The 15,000-nt window shown below is 44.0% G+C and overlaps 1 protein-coding gene across 1 annotated transcript in view; it reads right to left on the bottom strand.

Annotated features, from left to right (window-relative positions):
- The window catches only part of PROX1 (prospero homeobox 1), a 46,876-nt gene that overhangs the window by 9,581 nt on the left and 22,295 nt on the right, over positions 1-15,000 (bottom strand). The gene's annotated exons all lie outside the window — the stretch shown is intronic.

The following is a 15,000-nucleotide window of genomic DNA, read 5'->3' on the forward strand; positions in this document are numbered from 1 at the left end:
GGTGCCTGTGGGATAAGGTACAGACCACCCTACGTAAGGGTGCCCAGTTTAGGCTGGCATGTCAGTCCTCGTAAGCAAAGACCGAAGGTTTATTGGAATGATGTGTCTAATAAATACTAGTAGCAAAACTGTCCAGTCAGTAGCTGTGATTTCTTGTAAGATTTCAGCAATAGGTATCAGCAACCTCATTTTAGTAAACTGCCAACATTTGAATGGACCTTAGAAGGAATGCAACTGCTTCTTGGCGCAGAGAACAGATCCAAAGCCTCCAAACCACACATAAGGCAACCAGAAAGCTATTCAGCTTGGGAATGGAGTGCGGGAGCCATGGGGAGAGGATTAGATGTTCATTTTCAGTACGGGGTCCCATGTTTAGAAGTACCAAGACCAACGCAAGCGTTCTAATCTTGCAACAGGTTCAGACAACTGCTTGGCTGTAGCACACAAATCTGAAGATCCTTCAGACAGGGACAGCTGTGCTAAGCTCAAAACCTTTTCTTATACGATGTCTAATTGGTGTTATACTTCAGCCCCATTTATACGGTTAGGCTGGCCAGAGCATACCTCCAGACTTTGCCTGTGGTATTGTGCTGGAGTCTGATAGTGTGTTGTATTACTAAAGCTCCAAGAGTAAACACACTTGTAGGAAACAGCTATAGTTCAAGGCTGCCCTTTAAAAAAATAAATGTTTCATCAGTCTTAGCAAAGCAACAAATGGCAATAACACTCTGTATCATATTTTACGAAGCTTCAAAAGAACAATGTCCCGTTGAGTGAAATTCAGTGGCATTCTGTAAACATTAATTTAAGGAAATCAATAGGCTCTGGGAGCTAAAGCCATATTGCAAGATAAACTGGCTGGAGTGCTACTTTGTCAAACAGATTTTAGTTTTCTCGGCTAGATAAAGACGGTTTCAAAATGGGTAACGTGTTGCAACCAAGGTTTGAAAACTATGTGGCCTTCAAACAGTCTGCTTGTTCCTACTACAAAGCTGGACAAACATACTTTAAAAATGATAAGGTTGGGCCAGGATTGATTTTACTTTCAAATTTTACAGAAAATAGAATTCTTGGTGTGTGTTTGGATCTTTTTGATCCTAATTACAAGCAGAAATAAACAAGTGCAGCACAGAGAGCTCAAGGTGTCAGGCTGCCAGGAAAGGTTAAATTATCTGGAGCCAATTGCAATTGCAGGGCATTAGGCATTTTTAAAGTCTTTATTCATGTTGACCTGGTGGGCAACAAGTCACCTTGCCAAAGACGAAAGCCAAAATCTCTAGTGGACTTAGGATCAGAGGTCTTCAGCTGGTGAAGGCTGCTCACATTGCAGAGTGCAAGGTCATGGTAACGGGAGGTAAACAGGTTAGAGGGGGAAGGCCAGATCACTCCTCCAGGTGGATGAGCTGGACAGTGGCTATAGAGGTGATCTCCACAGGGAGCCTCTTAACCCAAGGTTAAGGCTTAAACAGCATCTTTTAGACAAAATGATGGAGAGCCTCTCCAGGATGATAAGTGAGTCTACTACTGGTGGAGCATTCTCACCATGGGTAGCTTCAGGTGAGCTGTTTGTGCACAGTGGTCCACACCAGCACAGGTACAGCAACAGCAGAAGAGATTCAGGGGAACTATTTCTGATGAGAAAACCTCACACATGCATATTAGATATGCACAGGCACCCCCACCCCTAAAGTCAGGGTAAGGTGAGCTTTGGCGGATGGTCCTTTTTAAAAGGTGTGGTTGAGAAACTCCACTTGTGTCACCAGCATGTAGCTCTGAGCCCCTTTCTCACCTAAGGAAGATTTAAGCCTGTGGGCTTTGGGGGCAAGCTGGCACCTAAACTTCTATTCCCACACTTGCATCCTGTCATGTAGGAAACCGATCAAGGACAAGCCCTTCCACATCCCTCCCTTCCTGTAAGACACTGCATCAGAGCAATGCTGGGCATTGCTCAGCTGCAGATCTGCCACTGTTTCCAGGCTAACGCTGCCCTGAACAGCACCGCCCTACTGTTGGCTTTCCCATGCTCCCAAGGGCAGTGTCTGCAATACCTTGTCCTGGCTCTTGCCACGTTTATCCAGGCCATCACCTCCCCTCACACACATCCTCTCTCCCCAAGCACAGCGAGCTGCTGGGTGGGACCACGTTAGCACTGCGAGCTGCTATGGCAGCATATCAGGCAGGAGGCTTTGGCTTCTACACACGAATTGGAGGCAGGTTTTGGAGTAAGTTGCTACACTTTTTGGCGCGAAAGCCACGGCAGCATATGGCCCAGTGTTCTCAGTTTAAGTCTGACACTTAACATTATTTAACAGTTTCTGTGTTAGGTGCTTTATAAGGTAAAGGAAATTAACAATTTTCAGCTAATTAGATCACTCAATTGGCTGAACATCCTGGACACCTCTTAGAAAAAACCCAGGTTGGCTCAGGCGATGGGAAGGCTAATGCCTCTTCCATTATCACTTATGAGGAGAGGGAAATAGCTGGAAAGGATGTTTTTATTCTACAAACACAAATGAAAAATACCTCAACTATCGGGCACTCCGGTTTTATCCCAACCATCACCTTTCTAGATAGCGGGGCATGTACTTTGCCCACCACTGCATGTGTGTCCCAGTCCCCCTGGCTACAGCAGCAGCTCTCTGGTGCCACCACAGTCCGCGTTTGTTGCCTTCAAGTTTCTTCTCTTGACTCCTGCTGTACAAGTCTGTTAGGAAATGGGGTTTTTGGAAAGAGAAAAAGATGGACGAGAGTGGGTGGCGGTTCTCCCACTGTGGCACAGAAGGAGAAGCCCCCTCTTTTGGGAAACTGAGCCTGACATCTGGGAAGGCAAAAGCATTACCCCAAGTCTGGCTTGAAAGAGAAATATTTGGAAAACAACAGAGTTTTCTTATTGCATTTACTGTAGCTTTTGTACTGTTTGGAAGAAGCTGGAAAACACACACACCCTTCAAATGATTTAAGAATGTATTTCAAAAGTGTTTGTTTGAAAGGAAGCTGAGATCCCTTATCCCTTGAGCAGAGTTTGGGGCACTAGTAATGTACGGCTGGCTTACTGTTATCTCCTCCGCCAAGCTCACAAAGAGGAGAGAGAATGGGCATGGCTCTTATAAGGAAAAAAAAACCTGACAGTGGGGCTGCTGAGATGCCTGATAACATCGGGGAAGTGAAAGTGGTAGTGCAGTGAAAATGGATACTGCATGATACATTAGATTTAATCACTTGCATTTCAATTAAGCTTTTCCACAAATAAAGATTGGGAAGTACTCTGCAGGCTCCCAGCACCACAACAGCGCTCCCGCAGCTCCTCAGGCTGAAACCCCGCCACGTCCTCCCTGGTAGGACCCATCTTCCCATGTCCCAGCACGGGAGAGGCATCCCACGCCACACACATCACAGCATCACCAGCACCCCCACGGGATCTCTGTCCTAGAACTGCTGTGCCCATGGTTCAGGGGATGAGCATATTCATCATGGAAACACAGAATCACAGAATGGTTTGGGTTGGAAAGGACCTTAAAATCACCCAGTTCCAACCCCCTGCCACAGGCAGGGATGCCTCACACTAGACCATGTCATCCAAGGAATCCCTGCTCTCCCATGCAGACACAATAGCCTTAGTGTGCTAGTTTTTAAGCACAAAACTTGGTAAGATTTGAGACTAGAGTGGACTAAAACAAAACAGAAACTTCCCATTTTCAATTTATTTTGACTTTTTGCACCCTGAAATTCAATTCTTCCTTTCCCTGGCCTCAAAAATCATCAATAGTCTTTTACTGGGGAGATTATAAAATTTCCTTTTCTGCCTTACTGATGAATTAGAACTGCATGAGATGTAGAGACTTCTAATGGAAACTCTGTTCACCCTTAACTTACTGCATTGCCAGTGGCACTGCCACAGAATGGAAAAATCACTAAGGCTCCTGCAGCTTGCAGTAGTTGGGCATTTAGTATGTGTTGGGAAATGTAAGAAACACAGGAGGGGTTACTGTCACACCCCAGAAGCTGTCTCATACGAAAACTGAAGGAGAAATAAAACTCTTGCACACAAGAATGATGTTATGTAGAAAGTTAGAAAGATGAAGGCACAGATGGAACTAAATCTGGCCAGGTGTACACATCTAGAATACATCTTTTTTACATATATATATATGTATATATATATAAATATTAGAACAGTTAGTAAGCATCTGTAATTGTTGCTTCCTCTTGCAAACTCTTCCCATCTCTCTGCATTGCAGACACCTTTGTCTTCTGTGTCTGGAGCCCTGAAAACCTCCAACTGTGCCCTCTCCCTCCTTGATTCACAGTGAGAAGGGAGGTAGGGGAGAGGGATGGGAAGCAGGTGGTGTTTAATCAGTCTGGCAGGGAAATAGGCAGTTACTGGGGTCCTTTTGGGGGTGTCATGGAAGTGGTAAGCATGCCCTCTGGCAGCAGGGTACCTCCCTTCCTCTTTCCTATGGCAGAGGGTAGGAGCAGTGGAAGGAAATGGTGCATGGTTATGGGTGAGGGGTGTTGCAAATGAAGCTGGCTCCACCAGTCCAGGCTCTCCCTCAATTAACTCTGATGAACGTCCTCCCCGCATAACCATGCTTTTATGGGCATCCAGAGCCCATCGTGATGGGATGAACTGCTCCATCTATTCCCCCCTGAGCCATGAAGCTGGCCAAACTGGGCTACAAACACCCCATTACAGGCTCCAGCGCAGGACCTGCGGGGGCCTGGTGAGCCTTGCAAGCCTGTGAAGACAAAGTCTTATGTCCAAGTGGACTGAGCTCCCTCTCGTTTGACTCCTCTTTATCCCTTATGGAAGGAAACGGTGAGACTCCAGACAGCACTGAATTAGATAAACTTGAGGCTGGGCCTCATCTGATGGAGCCGGCATTGCATGAGATAAGCCACTTCAGCTTCCCTCTGAACATTGATACTCAGCAGTGAAAAGGCTTTTATTTGCAATGTTGATTTCCTCTTTCCCCTCTCAAAACTGTTTCAAGTTGTAGACTGATGCTTTACATGCATTTATGTGTCTATGCCACCATTCTCCCCTAAGTCACAACCACCGCAGCAGCCCTTCCGCTTAGCAACAGAGATCATGCCACCCTAGCCTGCTGCTCCCTACAAAGCCTCTCCACAAAACCAGGTTCAAGGCCACATCTCTGGACCATCATCTGGACACAGCTTCTTCTGATGGCACATTTCCACCAGAGCCTTGAAACTGCACCCCCCTCCCCCCAAAGGGCAGTTCACGAGTCCCCCCCATGGCACACAAACCGAGGCAGAGAGCGGCTGCGTACCTTCCCCCTCTGCAGATAAGACAGATGAACCTTGCCCCTTCCAGATCTACCGGGAGAAATCATCTCTGATACGTTGATTACCTTCGGCCAGCCCTTCTGGCTGTCCTTCCTACTCTGCCCACTCAGACTCACACATCAGGACGATGCCAGGCTCTTTCTCTGCAGCGTGAAATTCAGCTGTGCTCTAGTACTGCAGGTGATGAGCTCTGTGCAACTACAGGAAGGGACCCAGTACTCTGAAGACTTCCCCCTTCTTGGACCGTACAGTATTTCTTCACATCTGTGTTGTTAATGTCATTTGAGTAGGATATTAAACTATGGCTACTTCACCTTCCAGCTCCTCTCCCTCTCACGCAGGTGAAGGACACACAGTCCCCATGGAGCCCTGCAATATTCTGCTGTTACTTCCTCACAGCCTCAGAATTTCGCCCTTACAGATTTAAGTATCTTTGAAACCAGCATCGCCATTGCACTCCACACCAATTCTGGAAGGTCTCTCTGCAAGCAAATCTTCACTGCCACTGCTCTCAGCCCAGGGACACCTGCTCAGAGAAAGGGCAGGACCCCAAAAGCTGGCCCAGAAACCAGTGTGGGTCACCAAGCTGCTAAACCTCTCCCAGGGTTTCCAAAGGGAACGACAGTTTGCTAATTCCCATTATGAGAGCCTGACTCTCGTCCATTTTGAACCATGTTGAAGCTATCCAGCAAAGAGTGTTTTGCGTGAAGTTGACCTATTCAAAGTCCTATAGGAGGGGCAGAGCTATCTGCAAGACTTAGTCCCACAGCCATGACTCCGTGCTGTGAGTTGGTATCGGCTGGGACCTCCTCTTTTGGCAAGTGTGCCTTACGAAAATAAAACCAATGCTCCCCTCCACCCCACATCCATAAACATGATGGCTCTGTGGCTCCAAATCCAGGTCTGCATTTAATTTTTAGCTTTAAAATAAACAAATGAAACTTCTTTCCAATTATCACGTAACATACATTCACACACTTGACTGTACAGTAATACAACAAAAGACAGCTCTTCAGCTGGCACAGATTCATTAGCTGCAATGATTGCTGGATCTGATTTACACCAGCAACTGAGAATCCAGCCCAGAATTTAGTTCAGTGTCACAGAGAGAAAGCATAGGATGGGTGGAATGTGGAGAGAAAAATCTGATAAAACTAGTGAACTAACCCACTATTTCACATCTCACTGGTATGACATCTATGTAGAGCAGCTTAGGTACAGTTTGGAAGATCAAGTGTTTTCTTTGATTTTCACAGTACAAAATGTTCTATGTCCTGTTAATGTGACGCATTAAAACAGGATACAAGAAATTTCCAATGATTCTCCCAAACACCCTCCTCCTTCTCTAGACAGTGCTGCTTCTCCAGAAGTCCTCAGTGAGAAATGTAGCTATGTTGTCTAAAAGGAATTAAGAAAGTCTGGAAGAAACATGTGCAACTTGCATGTTAACCATTACCACAACTAGGATTTATTAAATGGTAAGAGAAATGACTTCTTTCCTTTTTTGTTTCGCAAGCACCAACTTTTACAATGGCACTGCCCAGCCTAACGAACTGTTTCTATATGCAGGATGAATGAAAAAGCATTTCAGCTTGTGAGGGATAAGACTTGACACGAGTGAGGGACCACATGGGTTAAAATTCACCTTGCTTCTCACTCCTCATCTACGATGGGCTTTGGAGAACGACGGACATCTGGAAATCAGTTTTATAGAGAAAAACAGAAAACAGGGAAGAACTAAGAAGATGAATAAAGGCTCATCACAGACACAAAAGACCAGAGCAAAAAGAAGCTTGGATTTGGGTATTCTTGTCTGGCAAGGAGGCAGGCAGTAAGGCTAATGAAGCATTTGCGATATGGGACGTATGCCAGCGTAACAAAGAAGATGTGCATCAGCTCTGCAGATGTGCCAAAGCCCCCAGAGCAAAATAATGACATAATCACCATCAGTGTCACAGACCAGACTGTACACAAGGTGACATGGGAGAGAATAAATAAGAGTCTTTAGAGGCCTGTAGTACACACACGGGAAGGAATAGCCATTCCTCACAACTGCCACAAGAGAGTGGCGAGATGTTGGGTATAATGTGTGCAGCTAGCAAAAGAAATCTTGAATTGTGCAAGGCTAACGCACTATAAATTGGTGCTTTTCTCAATCTCCCGTTGACGTTTCAATTCCCACTACTCCTTGTTGAATGCGAAATGAAATGGCAGTAGGAGTCGGAAGAGTTTGCCAAGTTTTGCTTTGTTTTGTTTTTGTTGGTTTCTTTTTCTTGGTGGCTTGGTTTTTTTCTTGAAAGGGAGTCGTTTTGTTTGAGAAGAGGATGGGGCAATAAAGATGAGGACCGGTAAATAACTGTAAAAGAGGAAAGAAAACCAAACACCCCAAAACAAAACCCAGCACACCACTACATGCACACACACACACACACACAGAGAAATCCAGCACCATTCAGCTGGAACAATCCCAGGATTCCCCCAAAGCAAAACGAGAAACAAATGAGGATGGGTTTGCTTTTGGGAGGGAGGTTGTTCTTTCTGGTTTACTGTATCCATGAACTAAACCAGGAAAAAAATCCCACTAAAATATTTTTCAACACTAAAAGACAAGATTACAGTTTTATTGATCAGTAATAAAACACCGCTTAGGGCAATTTAGTACTTAACATGTTATTTGCGGTGGGGAGTAATCGGAAAAGCTGAGTAGCCTTAAATCATTTCACAACAGCTCTTTCTGCATAAAAGCAAGTGTTCGCCTCCGTACAGCTGTGTGAGTCGGTGGTATATTCTTTTTAGCAGGACTTTTGTCCATTTTTAAAGGGAACATCTGCTTGATAAACTACAGCAACGCTGTAGTAAACCACAGGACTGAGTGGGCAAACTGGGAAAGAGCAGGAGATCTGCTGAAGGCCCCAACAGGCCTCTTGAAGAAGGAACGCTCAAGTACGTAATTGTTTGCAGGATCTGGCCCTACAAGAGGGGCTCAGAAGAACAAAGCACTTGGCTTCACCGATGTCCCTTTTCATTGCTTCTAATGAAAGATTCATAAGAATAACTTTAATTTTTTATGATCTTTTTCTTCTTCTTCTTTTTTTTTCTTGCATTACTGTATTAGCTGCATCTACTTTGCATGCGATTTCTCCTTAAATCCAGAAAACCTGGTTCCAAATGCCAGGCGGGATAACTCCATCCGTCCAGTAACTAATCTCGATTGTTGTGTGGTCCATCTTAACAGTGAGAAAGTAAGACGGAGCCCAGAAAATGTTTTAGATGCTTATTCCTTTTCATTGCAAAGTGCTGTATTTATGAAGAATGCAGGAGAAAGTGGAGTTCTTTATTTCTTTGTTTTTATATGAAAAAAGAAATGATCAAACCCCCCCTAATTTGCTACTTAAACTGTTCAGTGGAAGAATGATTGTATTTGTCCTTTTTGGCTTCGCCCAATTAATTGGAGCAGTAACATAACGACTGTTAATAAGCAGCTCTAATTTGACGTACTTCTTGCCTATCGACTAAGCGCACCATATCTTTGTTTAGCATATCATCAGGGAAAACAAGGCAGCATGTATAGGATTTTGTTCCGTTGTATATGAAATTTAATAATTACGCCACAGAGGATTCCAAATTAATTGCAGAAGGCACAACAGTATTAATAATCCGCTCAGCAAACTCGGGCATCTTTGATGATAGAGGCAGAGCCAGTCTGAACTGTGGCAGGTTTTTAAACCGGGTGTTTGTTTCTGTTGCAGCTTATACCAATGTTTTCTTTTCTTCTTTTTCCTACCGTACGCCTTCCTTCTAAGAACAAAAAACACCAACCCAAACCACAAAGCAAAACCACAGAACACCTCCACAAACAAGGCTGTGCTCATGCGGGTGCGTTCCGATCGAAGCTGACAGATCAAGTTTTTCATGTATTTACCAAAGTTTCATTGCAGCCATTCTTCATAATTACAGCAGCGTTTTCAGGTCTTTTTTTTTCCCCCTTCCCCTGAATAGGAAAGAAGGGGTTCTGAGAAAGTTTTTAATTAGCTAAATAGGTCTGTGTAATCTAGATGAAATAAACACACCCATTTGAAAAGGGTTGTTAGAACTTTTCCAGCCATTTAATCCATAGATGGCTGAACACAATGATACCTTCCACAGAAAGCTACAGCCACCACCAGCAGCTGTTAGAAGAGAGCTTGCTCCCTGCTCCTATTGATAACCCTTTGTGGAATGAAGAAAAAGAGCTGAGGGAAGGAGAACTGAATGTCAGACAATAGACATCGCTACACACACTGTCTCTGAACTTTCCTCATCTCTGAAGGACAATTAATTATGAAGGCCTTTGGGGTAGGTCGAAGCAAGGGAAAACCTACTGCTGGCCCAGCACTCCAGCCGCTCTCTCTGTGTTTGTTAAATGGTTGTGCCTGTTGGGGAACCAGAGTAGCAGCCACCAAAATAGCCAATAGATCATTTAGGAAAAAAAGAGCAAAAGATTTTTTTATGTGTGTCTGTCCTTGTATAATTCTATTCTCACTGTGAAATCATCCATACACAAAACACAAGGACAATTTTTCCTTTTTTTTAGAAGAACCACAGGGTAGGTTACAGTCAGAAACAGCCTCTCAGTGGTGTGTTAAAAAGGATGGTCTTTTCACCAAATCATTTCACAGAGGCAAAACAGACAAACACAAAGAGTTGAGACTTTTTCTCCTACATTAAATAGAGTAACTGATAAGGTCAGACATATGATACCTAAAGACATGAATCTGTGAACTCTTGAAGTCAAAGGACTTCTCTGTGCAAAGGAACAATCTTTCAAAGGAAATAGATCATAGAACTCCACTGAATCCCCTTTAAACTTTATGAAGCAGGAGGAGAAAAAGCTCTAAGTAGGGAAGCTTGACAGAAGAGCCTTGAACTATTTTCTGAAGGAAAGATGAGACCCTCCCTAGGCTGCCACAAAACATCTTTTTTTTTCTAAAGGCTCTTCTGAACTTTGATATGTGCCAAGACACCGCTATTGAAAGCTGTATAATTATGTGCTATAGCCACTGTAGAAAATGCTTTGTTCACCACAACAAAGAACAATAAGCAAAGTAAAGTGACATTACACTGTATCTTTTTCTTTAAGAATGTTGAGAAAGGTCACGGTACGTTATAACTAATAAAGCTGTTGAGTAAGGAAGTTTAAAGTTGATCTTGCTGTGCTTAAATGTAACCCAATGACAAAAAGACAGAGGGAACTAAAATTGTAATGACATTAAAAAATAGATCATATATCAACGTACCAACTTCATTATACAAACACCTTGAATCCAAAAGGACGCAAACAGGAAAACCGAGTGTAGTCCTGCAACAGTATTCCTCTGGCGATTCTCTCCCTAATAGCTTCCACCTACAATCTGCAGTTCCACTAACTGCAAAATCTGATTAATAGGCATTAATTGATACGTGCAATGCACGGACCTTCTATTGCAAGCCGTGGATTTTGTTACTTGATTAAAAACCGGGTTCGTTTCCTGTGCAGTCTGAAGGAAGGCTCTGCTGTTTCACAAGTGAGCCTCTTCAACATTTAACAAGGAAAAAACCCCTCAGGGCATCAATTACATTTCCTGCAACCAAGACTTTTAAGTGGGAAAGAAGTTCCATCTAGACACCTATGTTTCAGTTTGTCTTCAAAGGAATCAGGCCAGTTACATTTGCTAATCTCAAACTGCTGAAGCAGCTTGGCTCTCCTTGCTGCAGAACACCAGGCTCTAACAACTCTGTCTTTAAGAATGCTGAGAACGATGTTGAAACGCTACAACAATAAAGCCCTTGAAAGGAGGAAGGATACAGCTGAGGGAAAAAATACGAGGAGTTTAGTATTGGAATAAACAACTGCTCCGTTTAAGCTGTGTCCACTGCTGGTACCACCACAAGTGCAGAGACTGCCACAGCAGAGCACTTTGTATGGAAAAAGCAATCTCAGACAAGGAAGTTAGCAAGTTACGGACTTCATTTTCACTTCTCTTGAGGCCACTTTGCACTGCTCTGGTTGTGTAAAGGAGTATTAATTAGGGTGGTTATAAATTGTACTTCACAGCGCCTGTGTATTACAAAACCACTCGTAAGTGGCCTTAGTTTAAATAAGAATCAGGTTCAAAGGCTTTAAATTCTGCTTTTGATGAACACCAATTCAGCTCAAGATGAATCCTGCAGATGAAACTGGGGAAGAATACAGCCTCCTAAAATAAACACATGAGTGGCCAGAATTATTGGTCATTTAGGTTGTCTTAATTTTTGGATGCAGTGCTGGGCACACTTCGTTTTCAGGGAACAGACCATTGAGGACCTCCTGACAAAGTGGCTCTCATTGAGCTCGAGTTTAGCATCCCAGAATGGAATTGGCCTAAACCCATCGTCACTTCTGAAAATGTTGGCAGCCAGCATTCCTCTCAAGGGTTCATAGGCCACTTACGTGACTGGCTTATTACTTAGATTTAATAGGTGGTGTTCTTTGACTGGTTTTACATAATCTCATTGATTATTATGGGGCTAACTCAGAGTGCCTTAAGTTAAGCATTCTGCTAAGGCTTGAGTACAACTGCTCTTAATTAAGGTTTTCCCACTAGCATGGTTTTCCCTTGCCAAAAGCAGAGTAAATGTCTTAAAACCAGGTTTCTCCCCCTTCTAAACAACGACACGTGCCATAAGTAGCGCTATTAAAAGAGGAAATCAGTGCTTCAAGCCCCACTGTACCAAACCTGCACACAGTGTATTTGTGCAAATAATGCAGCTTGGCAGATGCCTCACTATTGTGATCAATCTCAATAACTACGTCTGCAAAACCAGGCGAGTTCCCGGGAAGCAGCAGGCAGCTGAGCTCAGAAAGATGCCGCGTGTGGGGCTTGCTCTGGTGCTCATTTGCTCACTACACAGAGGAGCATGGTGAGTGTAAGGAGTAGGCAGGAGGGCACAGAGTGAACTCGCTCGCACAGGGAGACCCCGAGACTTCAGAACTAAGACCTGAGTGTCGTTAAATGGCCACAAGGAAAAGGAACGAGCATCGTGCAGAGAGACGGTAATGCACAGAGAGCAACGGTAACTATAGAAAAATATCAGGGAACAAGGATGATGGAGGAGGAGCCCACGCAAGGCTCAAATCTGGGTATTGTCCTCAGGCCAATTCTTTTTCTTTTTGCAAGTACATACATTGAACAATAAAAATCTTATTTATGATTTTTAACCATAATTTTATCTTAACTCACAGCATGGTCCCTTCCTTGTCTGAAATCATCCTGCCACGGTCGCAACTGTGAGCTCTGCTCATCTGTGTTAGGATGGGTTTTGCAAGAGAGTGATGAAATTATTTGGGATTATTTTTTTTATCTTTCAATGCATAGCAACAATACCTGACTTTAATTATTGCAGCTGGCATTCAAAAGCCTATGGCAACACCACAGATGAGGCAGATATCAAGTGGCACAGCAAGCTGTCCTCTCTTTCTGACCAATTTTGGCGTTTATGCTGGGACACTGACATTTGTGGCTTTCATTCACCAGGACAAGCCACCTTCTCCCTCCCTGGAAGTATAGCCCCAGAGCAGAGAAGCATCTTCGCCTTCCAGTGTGGTTTTATTTCCTCCCCTTTCAAAACTCAGTTTCAAATTGCTCTGCGCAGCTCAGCACAGGTTTCCCCAGCTAATGTGAGAGAGAGAAATGCGGAACTGGCTACAGACACACATGTGCACACAAAACACAGGCAAAGTTGTGTCGCTCTGGAGGAGGCGTATCTGTCTCTGGCTCGCAGCCACGAGGGTACAATGGCAAAGCTAAAACCGATAGGGCATGTGGTTTGTTAAACATCTTATTTGACTTTGCTACAAGCTGTCAGTTGCAATGCGCAGGGAAAGGAACACAGTATCACAGATTCCTCAGCAAATCAATGGCACAGCCTGATATGGACCAAACACACTTTTAGCTTTAGCATTTTTTTTCCTAAGAGTCAATTTAGGAGTAGTAAAGTAAATACATGAATTTCACCCAAGAGGAGATAAAGGGGGAACATTCAGAGTAGCGGTGTGGGTGATTTAAAAGAAACAGCATCAGACTCACCAGAAGACCGGCAAAGCATCATTGAAGTATGAGAGGAAGGAACTTTGATGATGCTAAATATGGCAAATGTTCAGTTTGCTGAATCCTTCTGGATCCAATTTCAACATTATAGTACTTGTCATTTTTGCTTCACAGTTTGTGGTGGAGGGGCCGGGCATTTATCAGGGAAAGTTACACTGTCTGCATTAAAAACTGCACTGCACAGTGTCATGATCTCAGGACTGCTGGATCTTCACTGCAAAACCAAGATTTAAACCACTAGGAAATTCTCATCATGCTAGATAACACAAGAAAGACTGAGGGAAAGCATCTGCAAATCATCACCATTTATAACATCTCTTCCCCTCAAGGATGGGGGGAAAACCCCAATGGGCTCCTTTCCTACCAGCTCAAAGCCCCCCTGGCTGAGGAGACTGCAATCACAAGCAATGCTAAACACAGGAGATTTATATCCTTTTCTACCTGGAAACACCCATATGCTCCCTACTGAAGTAACCCATTCACATTAACACTGCAACTAACATTTTAAAAAGCAGTAATAAGTGCCTGAAGTCATCAAGGGTACGAGAACTTTTGAGGGCAGAAAACGTTTCAACCTACGTTCTGCAACCAGGAAAAAGCTGTGTTAAAAGGAAGAAGAGTTTGATGTCATTTAAGTCCATTTTGACAGAGAAAAAAAAATCCCTACAACTGGTCCCACTTATTTCCTTATGCATTTCCTCTTCTTTTCCTGTATTCAGTTATCATTCCTTGGCATTCAGGCAGACCTGCCTCCCAGGGGTGGGAGTCTCCTGTCTTGTGAGTACGTGGGGACCAGAGGCCTCAGGAGGGCCTGGGGGGCCACGGCACACCAAACATCAAGTCTGGATGTTGTTGTCAGCCACAAGGAACGGCAGCCCCCTTGAGAACATCCTCTTTCCCCCTCTTTCTTCATCTGCCCCCTCCATGCAACCATTCTCCCAGAAAACTCTACATGCCCGGAAGAGGAGCTGAGAAAATCTTTGCTTGGAGACCTTACTGCATCATCTGAACCTATGTGCTATGAGAACGAGCACTGCTAAAAATCACTTGGAAGGATTTTAGGCAGGAAACCACCCTCCTTATGCCAACAAATGTCACTTCTGCAACTGTCAATTATGCAAGTTGACCCCAACAGAAAGGTGCAGGCAAAACCAAGCAATTTAATAATTAGTACCACCATGGCTTTCCCACTCCACTTCACTGGGAGAGGGGATTACTCAAGCCTCCCCCTCATGCACACCCTGTTCAAATGCATCATTACATCTGACTACCTGAACAATGCAAACTGCCATCCTCAGCAGGGAGAAACACTCTCCCGTGGTATCGCCGAGGGTCAGCATGTTAATGATAACAATAGTCTGCTGAGCTACCAGGCTGGCCTGTAAACAGGCATCTTAATCAAAGCCACAAACCTGTTACAGCAGAAAACAGAGAGCATTTACTTCGAGCAGTTATTTTATCCTGCAGCTTGACAAAGGAAATGCATTTTAGTTCTATAAATCAAATGAAGGAAAGCAGAAGAAGGTAACTGCAAGTGTTTGATCACACAGTTACGGAGGTTAGAAGAGTTGTGAGGTGACTTCATTCA

The sequence above is a fragment of the Pezoporus wallicus genome, unplaced genomic scaffold, assembly GCF_028554395.1.
Source record: "Pezoporus wallicus isolate ANWC-B61680 ecotype Strahan unplaced genomic scaffold, APGP_CSIRO_Pwel_v1 contig_14703, whole genome shotgun sequence".
In the NCBI taxonomy this organism is placed as follows: domain Eukaryota; kingdom Metazoa; phylum Chordata; class Aves; order Psittaciformes; family Psittacidae; genus Pezoporus; species Pezoporus wallicus.